We start from the raw sequence: 21905 nt of genomic DNA, 5'->3' as shown, positions 1-21905 counted from the left end.
TTAACGCTAAGTTTTATAAATTTGGTAATAAAACAGGACGGCTTTTGACCAACCTGTTACAGGGTTCAAGGGGCCAGTCTGTGGTCCACCCGCTGTTACAAGCGGATGGATCTCTCACCACTTCAGATAAACAAATTGCAGAAGTCATGAAGTCCTTCTATGAAACCCTCTATTCTGTACCAGCAGAGAATCCTGATCTAACCTCCTCTCCTACTACTACTGACCCCCCTCTTCCCTCCCCCTCTTCTCAATTTCCCTTTGCCTATTGGGACTCGCTCTCACTTCCTCAGCTCCCTGACTCTCTTTGTTCATCCTTAACTGCACCCATTACCACTGCAGAAATCTTATTAGCTATAAAACAATTGAAACTTGCCAAGTCCCCAGGACCTGACGGCTATACTAACGAATTTTACAAGATGTTGGACTCACAGGTTGCCCAACCCTTAGCTGCATGCTTTAATCATATAATCAGTACTGGGTCTCTTCCTCTTCACTTCTCGGATGCCTTTATTAAAATTTTACCGAAAGCAGGCAGAAATCTAGCCCTCCCCGGGTCATACAGACCTATTTCGCTGCTAAATTCTGATTATAAGCTTTTTACAAAAATTTTAGCTGAAAGATTGAAACCCATTTTGCCCCTTATAATCCACAAAGACCAAACGGGGTTTATAACTGGGAGGCATTCAGTAGTGAACGTGCGAAGAGTCCTAGCTGCAATACATCAAGCTACTGTCGTAACCCCATCTTCTTCCCCTTCAATTCTAATCACGTTAGATGCGGAAAAGGCCTTCGATCTTGTATTATGGCCTCACCTGTTCCGCACTTTAGAAAAATTTGGCTTCCCTACTCAATTCATTGATATTATCCGCCTGTTCTACTCTACTCCTAACTCCCAGGTAGTCTGCAATGGACTCTTTTCTCCTGCATTCACTCTACAAAGAGGCACGAGACAAGGATGCCCTTTATCGCCCCTTTTGTTTGCCATTGCAATAGAACCATTAGCAGTGGCAATAAGATCGTCCCCTTTAATAACTGGTATAGGAGTAGGAGCTGAGGAACTGAGGGTGAGCTTGTTTGCAGATGACACTCTTATCTTTCTATCTAATCCTCAACGCTCTTTGCCAGCTCTACTACATCTGCTACACTCTTTTGGCTTGGTTTCAGGATACCGAGTCAATTTGTCCAAATCAGAGATACTACCTCTGGGTAAGATACCCCCTGACTTGCAGACCGATCCTTCCTTCCCCTTTTCAATTGCATTGTCACAGATTAAATATTTGGGCATACAAATTTGTTCTGATTTAAAAAAGCTATACTCGGCTAATTTTCACCCTATAATAGCAAAATTAGCAACGAAAATGGAGGCATGGAGAGACCTTCCTCTATCCCTTCTGGGCCGTCTAACTGTTATACATTCAATTCTCTTCCCTAAGCTGTTCTATTGTATGCAGATGTTGCCTACTGTGTTGGTAAAGTCTGACATGCAAAAAATAGATGCCTTATTTTCCAAATTTCTCTGGCAGGGCAAGCGCCCCAGGATTTCGAAGGCCAAACTTATACTGCCCAGGAAGGAGGGGGGGATGGGTTATCCCGATTTAAAGATGTATTCACACGCTGTTATCTTTAGATACATCCAAGATTGGATATTATCCAAATCTCATTACACTGACCTATCTCTCGATATGGAAGTTTTCGCACCCTATTCACCTAGTGCCCTTCTACAATCACCACCCTCCCTTATACCCACAGAAATACGCACTCATATCTTATTTGCAGATACACACAAGACTTGGATCGCAGTTAATAAACATTGCAACAGTGACTCATACACTACGTCCTTCATCCCCTTATGGGGTAATCCCTCCTTTTCCCCATCGCTAACAAATCCTTGGTTTAAAATGTGGCGTTCCAAGGGGCTGGATCTATCTTACAAGGTCTTTGACCCGGGAGGCCATCTGGCTTCTTTTGAAACGTTAGCTAATCACTTCTCGTTACCTAACTCACATCTATTCATGTTCCTACAAGTCCGCCATTTCTTGATGAAAAAGAAAGTAACCCCCTTCCTACTACATACAACACAAATCACAATAGCCCAGATCGATTCTTTGGAGAAATTGTTCTACTTTCTTTTAAACACTAACTATAAAGTGAAACATTTATACGCCCTGCTTATTACCTTTAATAGCCGTAAACAATGGGAGATATTGGTATCAAAATGGAAAACAGATATTCCTCTACTGACCACATTACAAGATTTGACAGCTTCCTCCTCCCTCTCTCTGAAAATATTAAAATCTGCTTATTTGCAAGAGGTACATATTCGCACTATACATAGGGCATATATCACCCCATATCAACGTAGACATATGGTCAAGGGAGAACTTGGTGAATGTGGAAAATGTACAGCTGTTAAAGCAGATTTTATGCATTGTATGTGGGATTGCTACAAACTTAGGCAGTTTTGGTGTAAAGTCATACGATTTACTAATGATATGCTTCATCTCCATCTCTGTCCAGACCCAGCTGCCTGTCTGGGTATTAATTTCTCCAATTGGGACCTGGGCAGGAATAAGAAAAATATCTTACCTTTATTAATCACTCTACTAGCGGTGTGTAAGAAATGTATATTGCTCCACTGGATTAAAAAAACTGCTCCTAGACTGGGAGACGTTAAATGCAAACTTTTACAATTATTGTATTATGAAAGGAAATATGTTTGCCAGGACCTTGCGCATGGAGTCAGATCATTCTTTACTAAATGGGCTCCATTCATAAATACTCTTGACTTGGAGACTCAGCAACATATAACTAAAGTTTTCAACGACTATGAGCCTATCCAACCAAAAAGGCGACAAAAGTAGATTAATACGCTTGCACTGGTATAGACTGTACCTTACAACATAAGTCTAGGATACCTCTCTCCCCCCTCCCTCCCCTCCCTTTCCCCTTTGTCTTACCATCACCCTTCTGTCTTTTTTTTTTTCTGTCCAATTGGTATATTATGTTTTATACTGTAACATTTCAACTGTTATGGATGGTCAGACGATGGAGCGATCACAATTCAGGCTCCTGCTAAACCACATGGGAACATATAATGATACGCGGAATGACGGTGTCCTACGCATATATTTCCTTTATTAATGGTTACCTTTATTGTGATCTCACGCCCACCAGGGCTGTAATGGTTATTGTACAATGTCTGATTGTTCTGCAATGTTTACTCTCTGATGTATATGGAAAATTCGAATAAATAAATATTAAAAAAAAAAAAAAAAAAAACACCTAAAGTGGGAAGAGAGGAACAATTAGAAGCCATAATATTATGGGAAAAACAGCTGCATGGAGAGAGCAGGGTGAGGAGCTACAGTACCTTAGACGCATAGGCATATTTACAATGGGCCCTGCGCCCATTGTAAATATGCCTATGCGTCTAAGGTACTGTGGTGTGCGGTACAGATTGGCTTCTAGGTTCAGGAGGGCACCGCACTTACCTCTGCATATACTTACATCTGCGGTGTCATCTTCCCAGTAACATCTTTGGGAATATGGCACTGCAAAGTGAAAGCAAAGACTCTGGCACTGTGCCAGAGCCTTTGCTCTCTTGTGCGCATGTGCCATCTTCCTGAGTATCATTGGGAAGATAGCACCATGGAGGAGGAGAGACCCACTTGCCAGCACAAGGTAAGATATGGGGCTGAGGAGGTTGACATGCCCCTGCATAGACAGTTAAGTTAGTTACAGTATTATAAGGCAACTTAGCAATTTATGGGCGGCACAATGTGGTACAAATGTGATGAGCTAGGTGGAAATTCAACATTTACTACATATGTACAGTGCATAAATTGTAGACTTAATCTACATACATATGGGTTTATGTATAACTGGACATTTGCATCTTTGTTATATGTAAAATATACATTTTCGCATGGTGCACAGACACAAAAAATTATTCCGCTTACCTGCATATGCAGATTCATGTTGCATTGTGTATTGTTGTCCCATTACACTTACAGACATATTTATTGAAATTATTTTTACTGAAATATCATCTGAATATACTAAGGGGTCGTTTTATCACCATCTACATCTGAGGATGCGGATGTGATGTGATAAAATCGCCCCATTCTTTCAAGGAGACAGGACATATACAATATCAGTACAGATGTTGGGTGTTACATAGGCATCATTAATCAAATCAGTATGGATTATGGGAAGACCGGCAGTCGTAATACCGACGCCGGGATCCCGCTGATGAGAAGACCGACATGGGTGAGTAAGGGGTTTTGAACCCCCTCTCCACCCCCCTTCCTGTCGCCTAACCCCAACCTCCTCTCGGTGGTGCCTAATCCTAACTCCCATCCCCACTGCCTAAACCTAAGCCCACCCCCCTTCCCCTTACGCCGGCCCTAAACCTCATACTTATGGTCAGGATGGCAGCTGTCGGGATTCTGGCTCCGGGATCCTGACACATTCATTTAGAAATTCCAATGTCGGGATTCTGACAAGTGTCAGGATACCGGCGTCGGTATTTAAACTGTCGGAATCTCGACAGTCAGCATCTTGACCATATCCCGGGTATCCTATATGTATATAGGGTTATAGGATACATTAATGGGAAAATATAAGTATAAAAACATAAGCGCTATGCTTTGTGCACAAAGTGTCACATCAAAATTGTGCTCTTCAAAATTAAAATGTGCCCTCCTCAATGATCAGCACCCTGCCGTAAAAGAATTCTACAGTGAATACTATTGCACTGTGACCCGGTCATCTGATGCTGTAAACTGCTGTAAATGCCGGTTTACAGCAGATGACCAGAGTCACATTGCAGGAGCTGGAGATCAGAAGACCAGAGCTGAAGGGGAACACCGGGGGCTTTAAGTATATTTAAATAGGGATCAGCTTGTGTGTCCATCGGACACACATAGCTGATCACACTGGCTGAGTCCCTGCACAGATTTTTCTGCTTTTATACATTCAGGTGATACTAAAATAATGTGAAAACTTTTCATATTATTTTAGTAAAAATATTGTTAACAAATCAGCCTATAAAGGGCAAGTGGAGGAGAATTCCCAACATTCTCCTCCAAGCCATTGAATTTGTATTTTATTAGTAACCAGATCGCATTTCCAAATTTGGAATGTGAATTCCGATCTACCTGAATTTACTAAAAATACTAAGAAATACTGGAGAGAGCCCTGTGATAATAACGCTATCTTGAGATAGTGTTACCCAGGCTTCCTATTGGTTCTCCTGCTCCTGCACAGCCTTCTCTGGTTGCTGGCAGTAAATGCCAAGCTCGGATCCAAACCCTGTGATCAGCCATGTGTGTCTGATGGATACACAGGCTGATGATCACTGTGTAAAAAAAAAAAAAAAAGTAATTCTTACCTGCACCCAGGGACTGGTAATTGGTGTTCCATGAGGGCAGTCAGTCATCTGATTGCTGTGCTCCTGCTGTGACCTCTGGTGCAGTAAAGTGATGCTGTGAAGCTGGTATGGGGAAGGGGTCACAGTGGAGCACAGCATCAGATGACCAGCTGTCCCCCTGGATCACCGATTACTGGTGCTGACTGCAGGAAAGTGGGGAAGGGGGGGAATCATGGTGGGGTTGCAGTGAGTACCCAGTGGCAGCACATGTGCAGTACAATCTCAGAGTATTTTTTCACAAAAAATACCCTGAGAATTGCAGTAAACGAAATATTAGGGACAGAACTTTCTCATAAGCTCTGTCCATGCATGCGATAATTGATACATCCTTGTGATGTATTCAATTATCGCAATGCAATTTGGTGGAATTTATCACAACCCATCCACATCTGAGATGAGGATTGTGATAAATAAGAGAGGCAAAGTCTCATTACACATAGGGGTCTATGTACTAAACATTGGAGAGATATAAAGTGGAGAGAAAGTACCAGCCAATCAGCTCCTAACTGCCTTGGTATTTTATCTCTCTCCACTTTATCTCTCGTCAATTCTTAGAACATAGACCCCTTAGAGAGGTGAAGAAGAGAAGGAAGGGGATGTGAAGCCGAGTACAATGAGTGTGTTCTCCCGATATGCGCGCCACCGCTGTGTAACATGCAGCTGCTCACCTGTGGTGCACAACACCCATTGCTGATAATGATGATCAGCAGCAGCAGCTTCTGATTGGCCACTGATACTATTACCACCATTAGCGTGGCTGATGCCTATTAGCATTCTTTATTTACTATATGCATTCTGCCTGTGTCAGGCAAGAAGATTCACATTTAATTTTTTGTTTGTTTATTTAGAATTTTCGATACACAAAGTAAAAGACACATAAGTACGTGTAGAGTCATAGGCCATAATATCAGCAAACAGACAAAACCACAAAAAGAGCTACATGAAAAGATGAAAGGGCAAGTACAATCCAAAAATAGACAATAGTAGGCTGAATGCTGTGATAAAATGTTCCGTGGGCATGACTTATAGTAACATAGTAACATAGTATTTGAGGCTGAATAGAGGCAAAATGCCCATCGTGTTCAACCTGTTTTAAGTTGTGATGATTCTACATACTTGCTGAATAATGTTTTATGACTAGTTAGCTACTATAACTCATGTTACCCCCGGATTAACCACGTTGATATTTTAAGTATTATAACCTTGGATAGCTTTTTCATTCAGAAATTTATCCATTCCTTTTTTAAATCCAATTACAGAGTCCGCCATTACCACCTTCCCTGGCAGGGAATTCCACATCCTGATTGCACTAACAGTGAAGAATCCTTTCCTCCGTTGCGTTCGGAACTTTCTCTCCTCCAGTCGCAGCGAGTGCCCACGTGTCCTAAACTGTGTTCTTTTAATAAATAATTCCTCTGATAACTCTTTGTGATGTCCCTTTACATATTTGAAGATATTAATAATATCTCCTCTTAGGCGCCTCTTTTCTAGTGTATACATATTCAGCCTAGTACGTCTTTCCTTATAGTCCAGTCCTTCTAGGCCTTTAATCAATTTAGTAGCTCGCCTTTCAACACTTTCGAGTTCATTGATGTCTTTTTTATACAATGGTGCCCAAAACTGAACACAATATTCCAGGTGCGGACGTACCAATGCCTTATACAGCGGCATGATTACATCCGAGTCCCTTGTCTCAATTCCCCTTTTTATGCACGCTAGCACCTTACTTGCCTTCTTTACTGCGTTTTGACATTGTGTACGGTTATTAAGCCTATTATCAATGAATACCCACAAATCTTTTTCCAACTCTGTTTCCTCTAGGCGTTCCCCATTTAATATGTAGGATGCAAGTTTGTTTTCAGTCCCAAAATGCATGACCTTGCATTTGTCTTTATTGAACCTCATTACCCAGAGTTCAAGTTTAGATAGATCATTCTGCAAGGACTCATCCAATTCTGAATTAATTACCTTACACAGTTTAGTATCATCTGCAAAGATTGACACTGTGCTTTCCAGGCCTATTTCTAGGTCTCTGATAAATATGTTGAACAGTAGTGGGCCGAGTACGGACCCTTGTGGTATTCCGTTGACTACTGGGGACCAGGTTGAGGACTTCCCGTTGACCACTACTCGCTGTACCCTGCTATCCAACCAGCTGCTTATCCATGTGCAAATAGTTTTTCCTAGGCCAATCTCCTTTAATTTGATCATCAGTCTCCTGTGAGGAACTGTATCGAAGGCTTTTGCAAAACCTAGGAAGACCACATCCACTGCTTTTCCTTGATCAAGATTATTGCTCACTTCACTTACAGATGTATTTATGTTCATCTTTGCTGCGATGAAGCATGCCGCAACACGGCTTGCTGCATGGCATGCCAGGCTGTGACTATTCGCAGCTGGCTGATCACTCATCGCAGTAAAATGAGCATGGCTACATCTGTATATTATAGGAGAGAATAGTAAACTGCCCATGGATTATACAGTGTAATATTAGACAGGAAAGAGAGAGGGAAGCAGAAGGATAAGGAAGGGGGGGGGGGGGGGGGGGGGTAGCAAGAAGAAGAAGAAGAACAAGAAAAAGATGAAGGCTGAATCTGAGTTCCCAGTATACAATAGTGGGAAAGAGTAATGAGATTGTCAGGGAGAATAGCTGTAAAAAGTCCTTGAGACTGTCAAAGCAAAAGATCAGAGAAACCCGAAGAAGGGTTCCGTGGGGCTTAGAGCTACTGTAAACATAAAAAAATCACACCAAACATGAAGGCATTTATGGGATGTACCTGTATTATGCAAGTAAGCAGATATTTTCTCAATGGCTCATACATGCCAAATTGTATTTAAAAACTTTTGATGTGCAGGGGGATCTGGGCATTTCCAATGTCCATCAAACAAGCATCTAGCAGCATTCAGCATATGCATATAGAGTTTGTTAGTACATTTAGCCACTCCCACTAGTGGGCAGCAAAGGAGAAAAGACCAAGAAGACTTGGTTATTGGTACTTTAAGAGCTTCAGTAAGGAGATGAACAACCCCACCCCAGAAATGGGCTATCTGGGCATGAGCAATATGACAAGGATCACATACACCGGGTAAAAGTTCCAAACAGCAGTTTTAGGCAATTCACAACTGAACATAAGCAGTTACCAGAAAGTCACTGGTTACAGAATAGTTCACAGCAGTTCTTAGCATACTCTCCAGAGACCATTGATCCAAGACCCCTAACAGTAGACAGCCCCCTCCCCCCTCCCAGCCTATCACCTGGATGACTAGTTCTCCATCAGGAGCACTGACTTTTGTGTCTAAAACCATTTTTAACAGCAGGCTGACAGGTGTCTGCAATCGTGTTTGCTGTTTCAGACTGAATTACACACCCTGCTATTCTACATCCATGTCAGATATGTTTATGCTGTGCCTGTGACACCACCAAATATGTAAATAATAACCAATACCACTGCAGTTCCTCCAACATTGGTCTGAGACGGAGCCGTACATTTTCCATACCTTGTATGCATTCTCCTTAACTAGGGAGGAGCTAGAAGACCTAGAGACTCTCTCTCATTGTGGACCAAGTGTTTTAATCGGGTGGGTTCTCCAAGTCTTTCTAGCACTGAAGTTCATGGTTTGGAGTGACATGTTATTTACAGTAGCAATAAGCAAAAGATTTTAGAGGACAGAGATAAGCTCCATCAGTAGAGGGTTAGTAAGGCTCTAGGGTAGTCAAGGAACAGTTGATAGTTGACAGTTCATCCTTGTAATGTGTTTTTTTCCCTTTTGCCGTCGGGGAGACGTTATAGGTGCATAGGATATCAAACCAGCAGGTTGAGGAATAGTTTCTTCCCTTCTGTGATTGCTAGCTTGAATTCTCAGCTTTGCTAAATTTTATCTTTGGTGTATTTATGATATGAGGACTGCATGTCATTTCGCTCTACATGTTCATGCTACAGCGACAATAAATTATTCTTATCTTATCTTATCTTATCTTATAGAGCAAGGGGGAAGAGAATCAATAAAATTTGTACTTGAAGATAGGCAAAATAAGTAATATGTGGTATCCCAAATGTGCTCTGTAAAGAACCTAGAGGTGAGAAGCAAGTATTACAAATGCCTGTGGGAAAAGCTGGATTTTCCCATAGGGGAATGAGGGGGACAGGTGAGAGTTGGTCTCATAGTGGGTTTTGTAATAGCCACAAATCGAACATGTAAATGCAATGATAGGGTGGGATCTAACAGATTTAGGCCTATCATGGGCTGAAACGCCAATAATGGAGGATTGGAGGATAGAGAGGATACATTACAGGAACAAGTTTCTAAATAAACACAATAGGGCGCATTTGATTTTTTAAGGGGGGTGACAATGCAATGGGTGTGCAATAAGTTTCCAGATGTGCAGTGCATAGGTAGACACAAACTGACTGTCTGGTTCTGTACTGTAATCTCTTACTAAAATTCTTGTGAAAATGTCAAGGAGATCATCAATGGTAATGAATCCTGGATCTACATTGCCACCTTACAGGCCATAGTTGAGGTTGACACCAGAGTGACCGTGGCCCAGTTAGTGAAGGAGATAGGCATCTCATCTGGATCCATCTGCTTGGTACTCAACAAAAAGCTTCACTTGAAGAAGGTTTCTGCCCACTTGGTTCCCTATCAGCTGACTCAAGAGTAGAAGGAGGCTCTGATGACTTTGTGCCGCAACATGCTGGCCAGGTCTGATGGCTGTCGCTCAAATTCTGTCTGGGAGATCATCAGTGGCAATTAATCCTGGATCTACAGTTTCAAACTCGAGACCAAACAAGAAGCCACAGAAGTTCCGATGTGAGCGCAGCGTTGCCGAGCATATGGTGGCTATTTTTGTGGCCAAGACTGGAGCTACCATACCACTGATGCAGTAGCGCACCATTACTGGGGATTGTGCCGTCCATTAACTCATGCTTATGGTGTCTTTCTCCATCACAACATTGCACCTGCCTACAAGTCCAGGAAAGTGGGGGATTTTTTTGGCCCATGAACGCATCCAGTAGCTTGGTCATTCACCGTATAGTCCAGACCTAGCCCCCTACGACTTCTTTGTGTTCCTACAAATCAAACACAAGATGCGTGTGATTTGTTTTAGCGCTGCAGTGAAGAACTTTGTCCAGCATGTAGAAGACATACCTGCTTCAGACTAATCCAGCTTGCTTCACCAAGTTGAGCGCATGCAACTTTGCATAGACTCCTCTGGTGAATACTTTAAAAAAAATTAATGTTCACTTTGTTTGTAAAGATAATACTATTTGTGCATCCAAAAACTTACTGCACACCTCTCATAGATGTTGATACTTCATTAAACTTAATTACTACTTTTATTTTGTATTTGTAACTGAATTTAAATGGGATCAGTATGTTTTGCAGCGCACAGGATCCCAATGTTTTAGAAGCCGAAAGGGGTGAGAAAGGGGTGTTCCCCCCTCTCTCCAACCACCTAACCCTAATCCTCCAGCAGCCTAACCCTAACCTCCCCCCTTGTTGCCTAACACTAATCACCCCCGGTAGGTGCCTAAACATAACCCCCTGTCCCGCTGCCTAAATCTAACTCTCCCCTTCCCCCCCTGCAGTCTAACCCTAACCCTCGGAGGGGGGGTGCCTAACCCTAACCCCCCCTCCCTGCAGCCTAACCCTAACCCCCCGGGACGCAGCCTAACCCTAACCAGCGCTGCAAGTATGGCGGTACGGCATACCGGTAAGAAATTCCCAGACGGTACACCATACCACCAGGCTGTCCACCATACTGCATCCTGCTGGCTTCCTTCTGTGTGAGGGGAGAAGAGCGCAGTGCAGCGCCTCTCCTGCCCTCAATTCTCTTTGATGCCCGGTCTCACTCTCCATCACCGGAGGCGGCAGGGTCAGTCTGAATAAGGCATCGGTTTGCTAGCCAATCAGAGCTCGCGGACTGCAGCCGTGGCTCCTGATTGGCTGCCGGTCCACGAGCTCTTATTGGCTAACGAACTGGCGCCTTATTTCAGATTGACCCCGCTACCGCTGGGGAATGAGACCGGGCATCAAAGAAAATTGAGAAAATTGAGCTGCACTGCGCTCTCCTCCCCTCATATAGAAGAAACAGAGCCAGCGGTAAGGGGTGGGGTGGGGTGGGGAAGGGGACAATGAGCGCACAGTGGGGCAATGTATATCTGGCACTGTGGGGGCGTTGTATATCTGGCACAGTGGGGCATTGTATATCTGGCACAGGGGGGCATTGTATATCTGGCACTGTGGGGGCAATGTATATCTGGCACAGTGGGGCATTGTATAGCTGGCACAGTGGGGGCAATGTATATCTGGCACAGGGGGGCATTGTATATCTGGCACTGTGGGGCATTGTATATCTGGCACTGTGGGGGCATTGTATATCTGGCACTGTGGGGGCAATGTATATATGGCACTGTGGGGGTACTGTATATCTGGCACTGTGGGGGCATTGTATATCTGGCACAGTGGGGCATTGTATATCTGGCACTGTGGGGGCAATGTATATCTGGCACAGTGGGGCATTGTATTGCTGGTACAGGGGGGCATTGTATACCTGGCACTGTGGGGGCAATGTATATCTGGCACAGGGGGGCATTGTATATCTGGCACTGTGGGGCATTGTATATCTGGCACTGTGGGGGCAATGTATATCTGGCACTGTGGGGGCACTGTATATCTGGCACTGTGGGGGCATTGTATATCTGGCACAGTGGGGCATTGTATATCTGGCACAGGGGGGCATTGTATATCTGGCACTGTGGGGGCAATGTATATCTGGCACAGTGGGGCATTGTATAGCTGGCACAGGGGGGCATTGTATACCTGGCACTGTGGAGGCAATGTATATCTGGCACTGTGGGGCATTGTATATCTGGCACTGTGGGGGCAATGTATATCTGGCACTGTGGGGGCACTGTATATCTGGCACTGTGGGGCATTGTATATCTGGCACAGTGGGGCATTGTATATCTGGCACAGTGGGGGCAATGTATATCTGGCACTGTGGGGGCACTGTAGATCTGACACTGTGGGGGCATTGTATATCTGGCACAGTGGGGCATTGTATAGCTGGCACAGGGGGGCATTGTATACCTGGCACTGTGGGGGCAATGTATATCTGGCACAGGGGGGCATTGTATATCTGGCACTGTGAGGCATTGTATATCTGGCACTGTGGGGGCATTGTATATCTGGCAATGTGGGGGCAATGTACTGTATATCTGGCACAGGGGGCATTGTATATCTGGCACTGTGGGGCATTGTATATCTGGCACTGTGGGGGCATTGTATATCTGGCACTGTGGGGGCAATGTATATCTGGCACTGTGGGGGCACTGTATATCTGGCACTGTGGGGGCACTGTATATCTGGCACAGAGGGGCATTGTATATCTGGCACAGGGGGGCGTTGTATATCTGGCACTGTGGGGGCAATGTATATCTGGCACTGTGGGGCATTGTATAGCTGGCACAGGGGGGCATTGTATACCTGGCACTGTGGGGGCAATGTATATCTGGCACAGGGGGGCATTGTATATCTGGCACTGTGAGGCATTGTATATCTGGCACTGTGGGGGCATTGTATATCTGGCAATGTGGGGGCAATGTACTGTATATCTGGCACAGGGGGGCATTGTATATCTGGCACTGTGGGGCATTGTATATCTGGCACTGTGGGGGCATTGTATATCTGGCACTGTGGGGGCAATGTATATCTGGCACTGTGGGGGCACTGTATATCTGGCACTGTGGGGGCATTGTATATCTGGCACAGTGGGGCATTGTATATCTGGCACAGGGGGGCATTGTATATCTGGCACTGTGGGGGCAATGTATATCTGGCACTGTGGGGCATTGTATAGCTGGCACAGGGGGGCATTGTATACCTGGCACTGTGGGGGCAATGTATATCTGGCACAGGGGGGCATTGTATATCTGGCACTGTGAGGCATTGTATATCTGGCACTGTGGGGGCATTGTATATCTGGCACTGTGGGGGCAATGTATATCTGGCACTGTGGGGGCATTGTATATCTGGCACTGTGGGGCAATGTATATCTGGCACTGTGGGGGCATTGTATATCTGGCACTGTGGGGGCAATGTATATCTGGCACTGTGGGGACACTGTATATCTGGCACTGTGGGGCATTGTATATCTGGCACTGTGGGGCATTGTATATCTGGCACAGAGGGGCATTGTATATCTGGCACTGTAGGGGCAATGTATATCTGGCACAGTGGGGCATTGTATAGCTGGCACAGGGGGGCATTGTATACCTGGCACTGTGGGGGCAATGTATATCTGGCACAGGGGGCATTGTATATCTGGCACTGTGGGGAATTGTATATCTGGCACTGTGGGGGCATTGTATATCTGGCACTGTGGGAGGAATGTATATCTGGCACTGTGGGGGGCACTGCATATCTGCCATTGTGGGGGCATTGTATATCTGGCACTGTGGGGGCAATGTATATCTGGCACTGTGGGGGCATTGTACATCTGGCATGGGGCATTGTATATCTGGCACAGTGGGGGCAATGTATATCTGGCACAGGGGGGCAATGTATATCTGGCACTGTGGGGGCATTGTATATCTGGCACTGTGGGGGCATTGTATATCTGGCACTGTGGGGGCAATGTATATCTGGCACTGTGGGGGCATTGTATATCTGGCACTGTGGGGGCAATGTATATCTGGCACTGTGGGGGCAATGTGTATCTGGCACTGTGGGGGAATTGTATATCTGGCACAGTGGGGCATTTGTGTATCTGGCACAGTGGGGCAATGCGTATCTGGCACAGTGGAGGCATTTGTGTATCTGGCACAGTGGGGGCAATGTATATCTGGCATTGTAGGGCAACGTGTATCTGGCACTATTGGGGTCATATGGGTATCTGTCTCCCCCATATGTGTATCACGCCCCCATTTTAATTGGCCACACCCCATGTGGCATTCAACCACGCCCATTTTTGGCACGCGCGCACCTCCGGCGTGCACACACAGTCTAAACCTAACTCTCTCCCCCCCCCCTGTGGCTTACCTGACTTGCGGCGCGGTGTGTTCTCATTCAGAATCCCAGCTGTCACTATTCCAGCGCCTGGATGGTTTACCCATTCTGGATTCCGGTATCACCATTCAGAATGAGGTCAGTATTCTGGCGTCGGTATTCTGACCGGGATACCAACAGCCGGGATCCTGACTGCATCATATTTAAATGTATTACACGTACTTAATGTGATTTTAATATTTATTAATATCACTGATGAGCTACAGACAGCCTGTGTTATGTATATGATATTTCATTAACGGTCTGGTACATTTACTAAGCAGTGATAAGAGCGGAGAAGTGAGCCAGTGGAGAAGTTGCCCCATCAACCAATCAGCACTGAAGTAATATCTATAATTTGCATACTATAAAATGATACAGAGCTGCTGATTGGTTGATGGGGAAATTTCTCCACTGGCTCACTTCTCGCTCTTATCACTGCTTAGTAAATGTAATGTACCCCTATATTATGTACAAATTAGTTACTGTAACTTTAGCATATATTAGAACACTCTCCAGCCACATCTCCTTAAACCTTACACATATACCACTACTGTATCCTAGTAGCGCACATATACTACAGTTTTCTCCTGCCATAAAACTGGCACATGCAGTGGCGGAAGTTCCGGAGTCAACGGAGTCGGTCGACGCCGTGCTCCAGCGCTGAAGGGGGCACCCAGCCTGACCGTCTCCATTGCCTCCAGTTACCTCCAAGTGGCGAGTACAGCCTCTTGGCTGTAACACACGCGGCGGTTTTCCCTGCCGGTAAAAGCCGGCGCGTGTGTTTCAGCCCCCTGTGTGCAAGCAGTGATCCCGTGCAGCCGCAGCGTCACCCCTGGCCCAGAATCTCAGCGAGCAGGAGGCGGGGTTTGCCGTCCATGAGTGTCAGACAATGCCCCCGCCTCCTGACAGTCCTGCAGCTCATCTCCATTAGCTCTGCTCTCCTCCCCAGATTCAGAGTGGCTCATGCCGGGTGGGAAGTACCCTGCAGTCCGCACTCTGTCTGCTCCCTGCTGTCCTGGAGTCTGTTTGACAGCAGCTTTCAGGTGAGGAGTGGCAGCGGAGATTGCAATGTTTGGGTATCTAAGTGTGTGTGTATATGTGTATATATATATATATATATATATATATATATATATTGTGTATATATATATATATATATATATATACACACATAATAAAGGTGTGTTTTTCTAAAAAAATATGTATATAATATATATGTATATATATATACATATATTAAAATATATATATATATATATATATATATATATATATAAGTACAGGAATATATATATATATATATATATAAACAAAATGGTAGGACCCAGTGCCTTCCGTGCTTCTAGTGCAGATTTTCAAAGAAATATTTATATGCGTACCAGATGTATATTTCATAGAGGCCTTAAAGATGATCTTTCGTTCCTCTGGTAACCCCTTTTCCAGCTTCTCAGGCTCATCCAGGTACGAAATAGATCAAGAAAAAAATAGTGCAATATTGTCACAATAAATTTTTCACCACGTGCACCAAGGTGAAATAGCTATATCATTTATAACCATGTGAGATCAAACTTCACCACCCTAATTGTGAAAAGTAGAAACTCTATTGCCCGCATCCAGATAGGTATATAGATATCATATAATAATACCCTCAGCAGGCTTGTTCTTCTCATATAGCGGGACCTTTAAACTTGCATCTCAGGTTAAAACTGAAGGCTGCTACCGCCAGCACCAATGTGACAACAATGGAAATCCAGGATACCCATAATAATTTTTTCCTGTAGCTTTGTGCGGCTTTAGTTTTGTGCTGCTTTCTAATAAACCTCTAAATAGGGCCTTATCAATGTGTGATCTGAAATGCAGGAACCCAGCTAATTAAAACACCTGAGGGTGAATGGGAGGAGTGCCAATACCAGAGGAAGGTACTGGTATTGGCACTCCTCCCATTGCACAGCTTTCTCCTGCATTTTGGACACAAGAGGGCATACTCAATTACCTATAGTGTTTACTGCACTGATAAAGCTCTGAGTTTAATGCTCAGAGTTATAACATTTTTCTGCATTTTCTCAAGGTGGTGACCCACAGATTCCACATTAAGGAGGAGATGTACCATGCAGTGAAAAGAGTGGAGAAGTGAGCCAGTGGAAAAGTTGCCCATGGCAACCAATCAGCATTGAAGTAACAGTTATAATTTGCATACTTTAAAATTATACAGAGCACTGATTGGACATGGGCTGTGAGCAGTTGGAGTTACAGAGGCAGGGCTCTACTACTATAGGCATTAGGTGTATAAGTGGCTGTTTCTGTGAGCATTATGTCTATAAGCAGAACTACTATTGTGGGTATTATGTGTAAGGGGCACTACTACTGTGGGCAGTATGTGTATAAATGGCACTATTACTGTGGGCATTATATGTAAGGAGCACTACTACTGTGGGCATTGTGTATAAAGAGCACTACTGTGCAGCATAACATGTATAAGGGGTACTACTGTGTGGCATAACGTGAACAAGGGGCACTACTGTGTGTCATAATGTCAACAAGGGTCTCTACTATGTCGTGTAATATGAATCAGGGGCATTACATGCTGTGTAATGTGAATAAGATTGTGCTACTGTGTGACATAATTTGAATTGGGGTTACCAGGGGTTAAAGTGTGTATGGGGCGGGGGGAAGGGGCGAGGTGGAACTGAGGTCCATCACCCGTAATGGTAAGGGGAATTAGTTCCACCTCCTCCATGGCCCTGTACAGTAATTCCAACAGAAAAGCCTGCATTATCACCTACATCAATACATGATTTAGGGGGCGCCAGTGTTCAGGAGCGGTTCTTGGTGCGGGCAAGCAGTTTCTGCGCCCAGGGCGCTGCGACCTGGGGGCACGGCCGCAGTCTCCCCACAGGCACCCGGCGCCTACCCGCATCCCGCTCCCCGGCTGCCACAGACGCCATGGGCTGTGTGGGTGTCCGCTGCAGCCGGTGCACCTGTCAGACGCTAGAGGTCATTATTGACCTCTAGTGTCTATGCGGCGCTGCTATGGGAGAGACGTCATGACGTCTCTCCCATAGAGAGGAGCCGCGGGCGGCCAGATGGAGCAGCAGTCGGGAAGCAGGAAATGTGTATAACGGGTACTACTGTGAGCATTGTATATAAGGGGCACTACTGTGGGCATTGCATATAAGGGGCACTACATGCAGTGTAATGTAAATAAGATTGTGCTGTGTGGTATCATTTGAATTGGGGGTACTATTGTGTGACCACACTGCTTCTTTGTGAGAACAATGTCGCTTTATAAAGTATGGGAAGTAGGGCACAAATTTATAGTTTGCAGGGGAGGTGCCAAAAGCCCTAGCAATGACCCTGGGCTCCGCTTAATGTGAGGGAGAATGGGGTAGGTGGCGGGGTAAATAAGTTCCACCACCTCTCCAAGACCACTTGAAGCCGTGGGAGTTACTATTGTGTGACCACAACCCTAACTTGTCCCTGTATGGCCACTGTATGGGAGATAGGGCACAAATTTATAGTTTGCAGGGGGATGCCAAAAACCTTAGCACTGGTCCTGGTTCCGCCTGATCGGAGGGGGGGGGGGGGGGGGGGAGGTGGTACGGGAATGGAGTTCCATCACCTCTCCATGGCCACTTTAAGCGTTGGGTAGCACCTTTCCTTGTGTTTCAGTGCCTATTTCCCTATAGATTGTAAGCCTAATTGGAAGGGGGTGGGGGGTAGGTGGCATGGGAATTGAGTTCCATCACCTCTCCAGGACAGCTTTAAGCCCTGGGTAGCACCTTTCCTTGTGTATCAATTCCTATTTCCCTATAGCGTGTAAGGTTACAAGAAGGACCTTCCTAACTCTGACTGTCTGTTATTACCCAGCTTTGTTCTGTTAATGTTGTTCCAGTTGTAAAGCACAACAGAACGTGCTGCGCTTTATAAGAAACTGTTCATAAATAATTGAATTGCTCAGGGCAAACCAATTAGCCACTGGTAATTACTATTGAATCTGACCCATATGTAACTAACTTTAGTTTATCCTGGTATTTATATGTAAAACAGAAGATATACGGTATTTAAGGTTTTGATGACAGATTAATAAGCTCATTGGCCACGAGCCAATAAGAGCAACATTGAATGCAGCCACATATAGCAATATTTTGCATATCACGCATGTGTCATGGGCAACATATGGAACTTTCCAACTGTACAAGTCCTTGTGGTACATATCTCAGCTGTTTCTCTGTGGCCACTAATACCCCTTTCAGACATCAGACCTGGGAAATTGTTGGGTCTACTATGCTGGCAAATTCTTGGGTCTGAGTGCCATGACCCTGGTCGGGAGAGGGACTTAGTCCTGGGTTGTTTCCTCTCAGACATACCAAAACCCTGGGTTGATGTGCGTTCATGTGCATAAACCCGGGATTTTGATGCATGTCTCAAAGGGGTATAAGTGGACGTTCCTGGGTGGTAACTATGCAAACCCACACAAGTAGTCCATTTTTTGGACGTGTGACTTCTAGGCATGTAGACAGAGCTACTTGCTATTCTGAGTCAGTAGATACATGCCAAATTTGGATAGATTACTATCACCTAGCATGGATTAGGTTTAGGTTCTAATGATGATGGCTGATCTGACATATGGGAGAGCGGGGCGGTGCGATTGCATATATGCGTTATAGGCCCTACACACTGGGCGACATGAGTGAAAGATATGAACGATCTCGCTCATTAATGAATGAGATACTGTTCATATCTTTCAGTGTGGAGGCACCAGCGATGAACGATGCGCGGCCCTGTGCTCGTTCATCGAGGGTGCCCCGTTGCTTTTGCATGCAGGCCAATATGGACGATCTCGTCCATATTTGCCTGCACTGCTATGGAGGCAGGTGACGGGGGGAGTGAAGAAACTTCACTCCCCCCGTCACTGCCCCCCCCCCCCGCCACCGGGTCGCCCGTCGGCGTATCCGCCATCGGGCAGCTCGGCAGCACATCGCGCAGTGTGTAGGGCCCTTGAGTGTTTGCAGTTCATTCGCATTCTGTTTGCAGCAGGCAGCCGGAGATGCATTTATATTACGTACAACTCAGAATAAGGCTCTATTGGATCACTACTTAATCAGCTGCAGAAGTCATCATAATCTTCCCTTGGATCTGTCCATTGTTCCCTAATTTTCACCTGCAGCCTTGTTGCAACAAAAATAGGATTTCTCTAACGTCCTAGAGGATGCTGGGACTCTGTAAGGACCATGGGACAGACGGGCTCCGCAGGAGGCATGGGCACTTTAAGAAAGACTTTGACTCTGGGTGTGCACTGGCTCCTCCCTCTATGCCCCTCCTCCAGACCTCAGTTAGAGACACTGTGCCCAGAGGAGACTGGGTGCATTTCAGGAGCTCTCCTGAGTTTCCTGTAAAGAAAGCATTTTGGTTAGGTTTTTTTATTTTCAGGGAGCTCTGCTGGCAACAGACTCCCTGCATCGAGGGACTGAGGAGAGAGAAACAGACCCACTTCTCTGAGTTTCAGGGCTCTGTTTCTTAGGCTACTGGACACCATTATCTCCAGAGGGATCGGTATGCAGGTCTCACCCTCGCCGTCCGTCCCAGAGCCGCGCCGCCGTCCTCCTCGCAGAGCCGGAAGATAGAAGCCGGGTGAGTATTGAGTAACAGACATTTGAGGCGGCAGAAGACACCTTGATCTTCATTGAGGTAACGCACAGCACTGCAGCTGTGCGCCATTGCTCCCATTCACCTCACACACCTCGGTCACTGTAAGGGTGCAGGGCGCAGGGGGGGGGGTGCCCTGGGCAGCAATATAAACCTCTACTATGGCAAATACACATATATACATGTACAGCTGGGCACTGTACATGTGTATAAAGAGCCCCCGCCATGTTATTGGAAAATTTTGAGCAGGACAGAAGCCCGCCGCCGAGGGGGCGGGGCTTCTCCCTCAGCACTCACCAGCGCCATTTTTCTCCACAGCACCGCTGAGAGTAAGCTCCCCGGACTCTCCCCTGCTTGACACACGGTGAAAGAAGGGTTTTAAAGTAGAGGGGGGGGGCACATAATTGGCGCATATACATAACAAAAGCGCTACTGGGTAAACATACTGTGTTTTTTCCTGAGTCATATAGCGCTGGGGTGTGTGCTGGCATACTCTCTCTCTGTCTCTCCAAAGGGCCTGGTGGGGAACCTGTCTTCAGAAAAGAGCTTCCCTGTGTGTGTGGTGTGTCGGTACGCGTGTGTCGACATGTCTGAGATTGAAGGCTCACCTAAGGAGAAAGGGGGAGTGTATGAATGTAAGGTCTCCGTCGGCAGTGCCGACACCTGACTGGATGGATATGTGGAATGTTTTAAGTGCTAATGTTAATTTATTGCACAAAAGATTAGACAAAGCTGAAGCTGGGGTACAGTCAGGGAGTCAACCCATGCCTGTCCCAATGTCGCCTGGACCTTCGGGGTCTCAGAAGCGCCCACTATCCCAAATAGTTGACACAGATACCGACACGGATTCAGACTCCAGTGTTGACTACGATGATGCAAAATTACAGCCAAAGGTGGCTAAATGTATTCGATATATGATTATCGCAATAAAAGATGTTTTGCATATCACTGAGGAACCCCCTGTCCCTGACACGAGGGTACACATGTATAAGGGAAAGAAACCTGAGGTCACCTTTCCCTCCTCACATGAGCTGAACGAATTATGCGAAAAAGCGTGGGAAACTCCAGACAAACTGCAGATTCCCAAAAGGATTCTAATAGCGTATCCTTTCCCGTCGCAGGACAGAATACGGTGGGAATCCTCCCCTAGGGTAGACAAAGCTTTGACGCGCTTGTCAAAAAAGATAGCGCTTCCATCCCAAGATATGGCTACCCTCAAGGATCCTGCTGACCGCAAGCAGGAGGTTTCCTTGAAGTCCATTTACACACATTCTGGTACGTTACTCAGACCGGCTATTGCGTCGGCCTGGGTTTGTAGTGCTGTAGCAGCATGGACAGATTCCTTATCAGCGGATATTGAGACCCTTGATAAGGATACCATTTTAATGACCCTAGGACATATAAAAGATGCTGTCTTATATATGAGGGATGCTCAAAGAGAAATTACTTTACTGGGTTCCAGGATAAATGCTATGTCTATTTCTGCTAGGCGTGTCTTATGGACCCGACAGTGGACAGGTGATGCCGACTCCAAGAGGCATATGGAGTTGTTGCCTTACAAGGGTGAGGAATTGTTTGGAGAAGGCCTCTCGCACCTCGTCTCCACGGCTACGGCAGGTAAATCGAATTTTTTACCATATATTCCCTCACAATCTAAAAAAGCGCCTCATTATCAAATGCAGTCCTTTCGTTACAATAAAAGCAAGAGAGTACGTGGATCGTCCTTTCTGACCAGAGGTAAGGGCAGAGGGAAAAAGCTGTACAACACAGCCAG

General features: G+C 45.5%; 1 protein-coding gene across 3 annotated transcripts in view; it reads right to left on the bottom strand.

Moving 5' to 3' along the window:
* The window catches only part of SLC2A5 (solute carrier family 2 member 5), a 197924-nt gene that overhangs the window by 166736 nt on the left and 9283 nt on the right, over positions 1 to 21905 (bottom strand). Inside the window, exon 1 of one of the 3 annotated variants that reach the window (XM_063943104.1) lies at positions 3149 to 3282. The exons of the other annotated variants lie outside the window; for them this stretch is intronic. The gene's annotated coding sequence lies outside the window, so the exon portion shown is untranslated. Of the gene's footprint in view, positions 1 to 3148; positions 3283 to 21905 lie in introns of those variants that run through there. 3 annotated transcript variants of the gene reach the window in all.

This window comes from Pseudophryne corroboree, chromosome 10, assembly GCF_028390025.1.
Source record: "Pseudophryne corroboree isolate aPseCor3 chromosome 10, aPseCor3.hap2, whole genome shotgun sequence".
In the NCBI taxonomy this organism is placed as follows: domain Eukaryota; kingdom Metazoa; phylum Chordata; class Amphibia; order Anura; family Myobatrachidae; genus Pseudophryne; species Pseudophryne corroboree.
The sequence above is the reverse complement of the archived record's forward strand: the minus strand, read 5'-3'. Positions and strand labels throughout refer to the sequence as shown.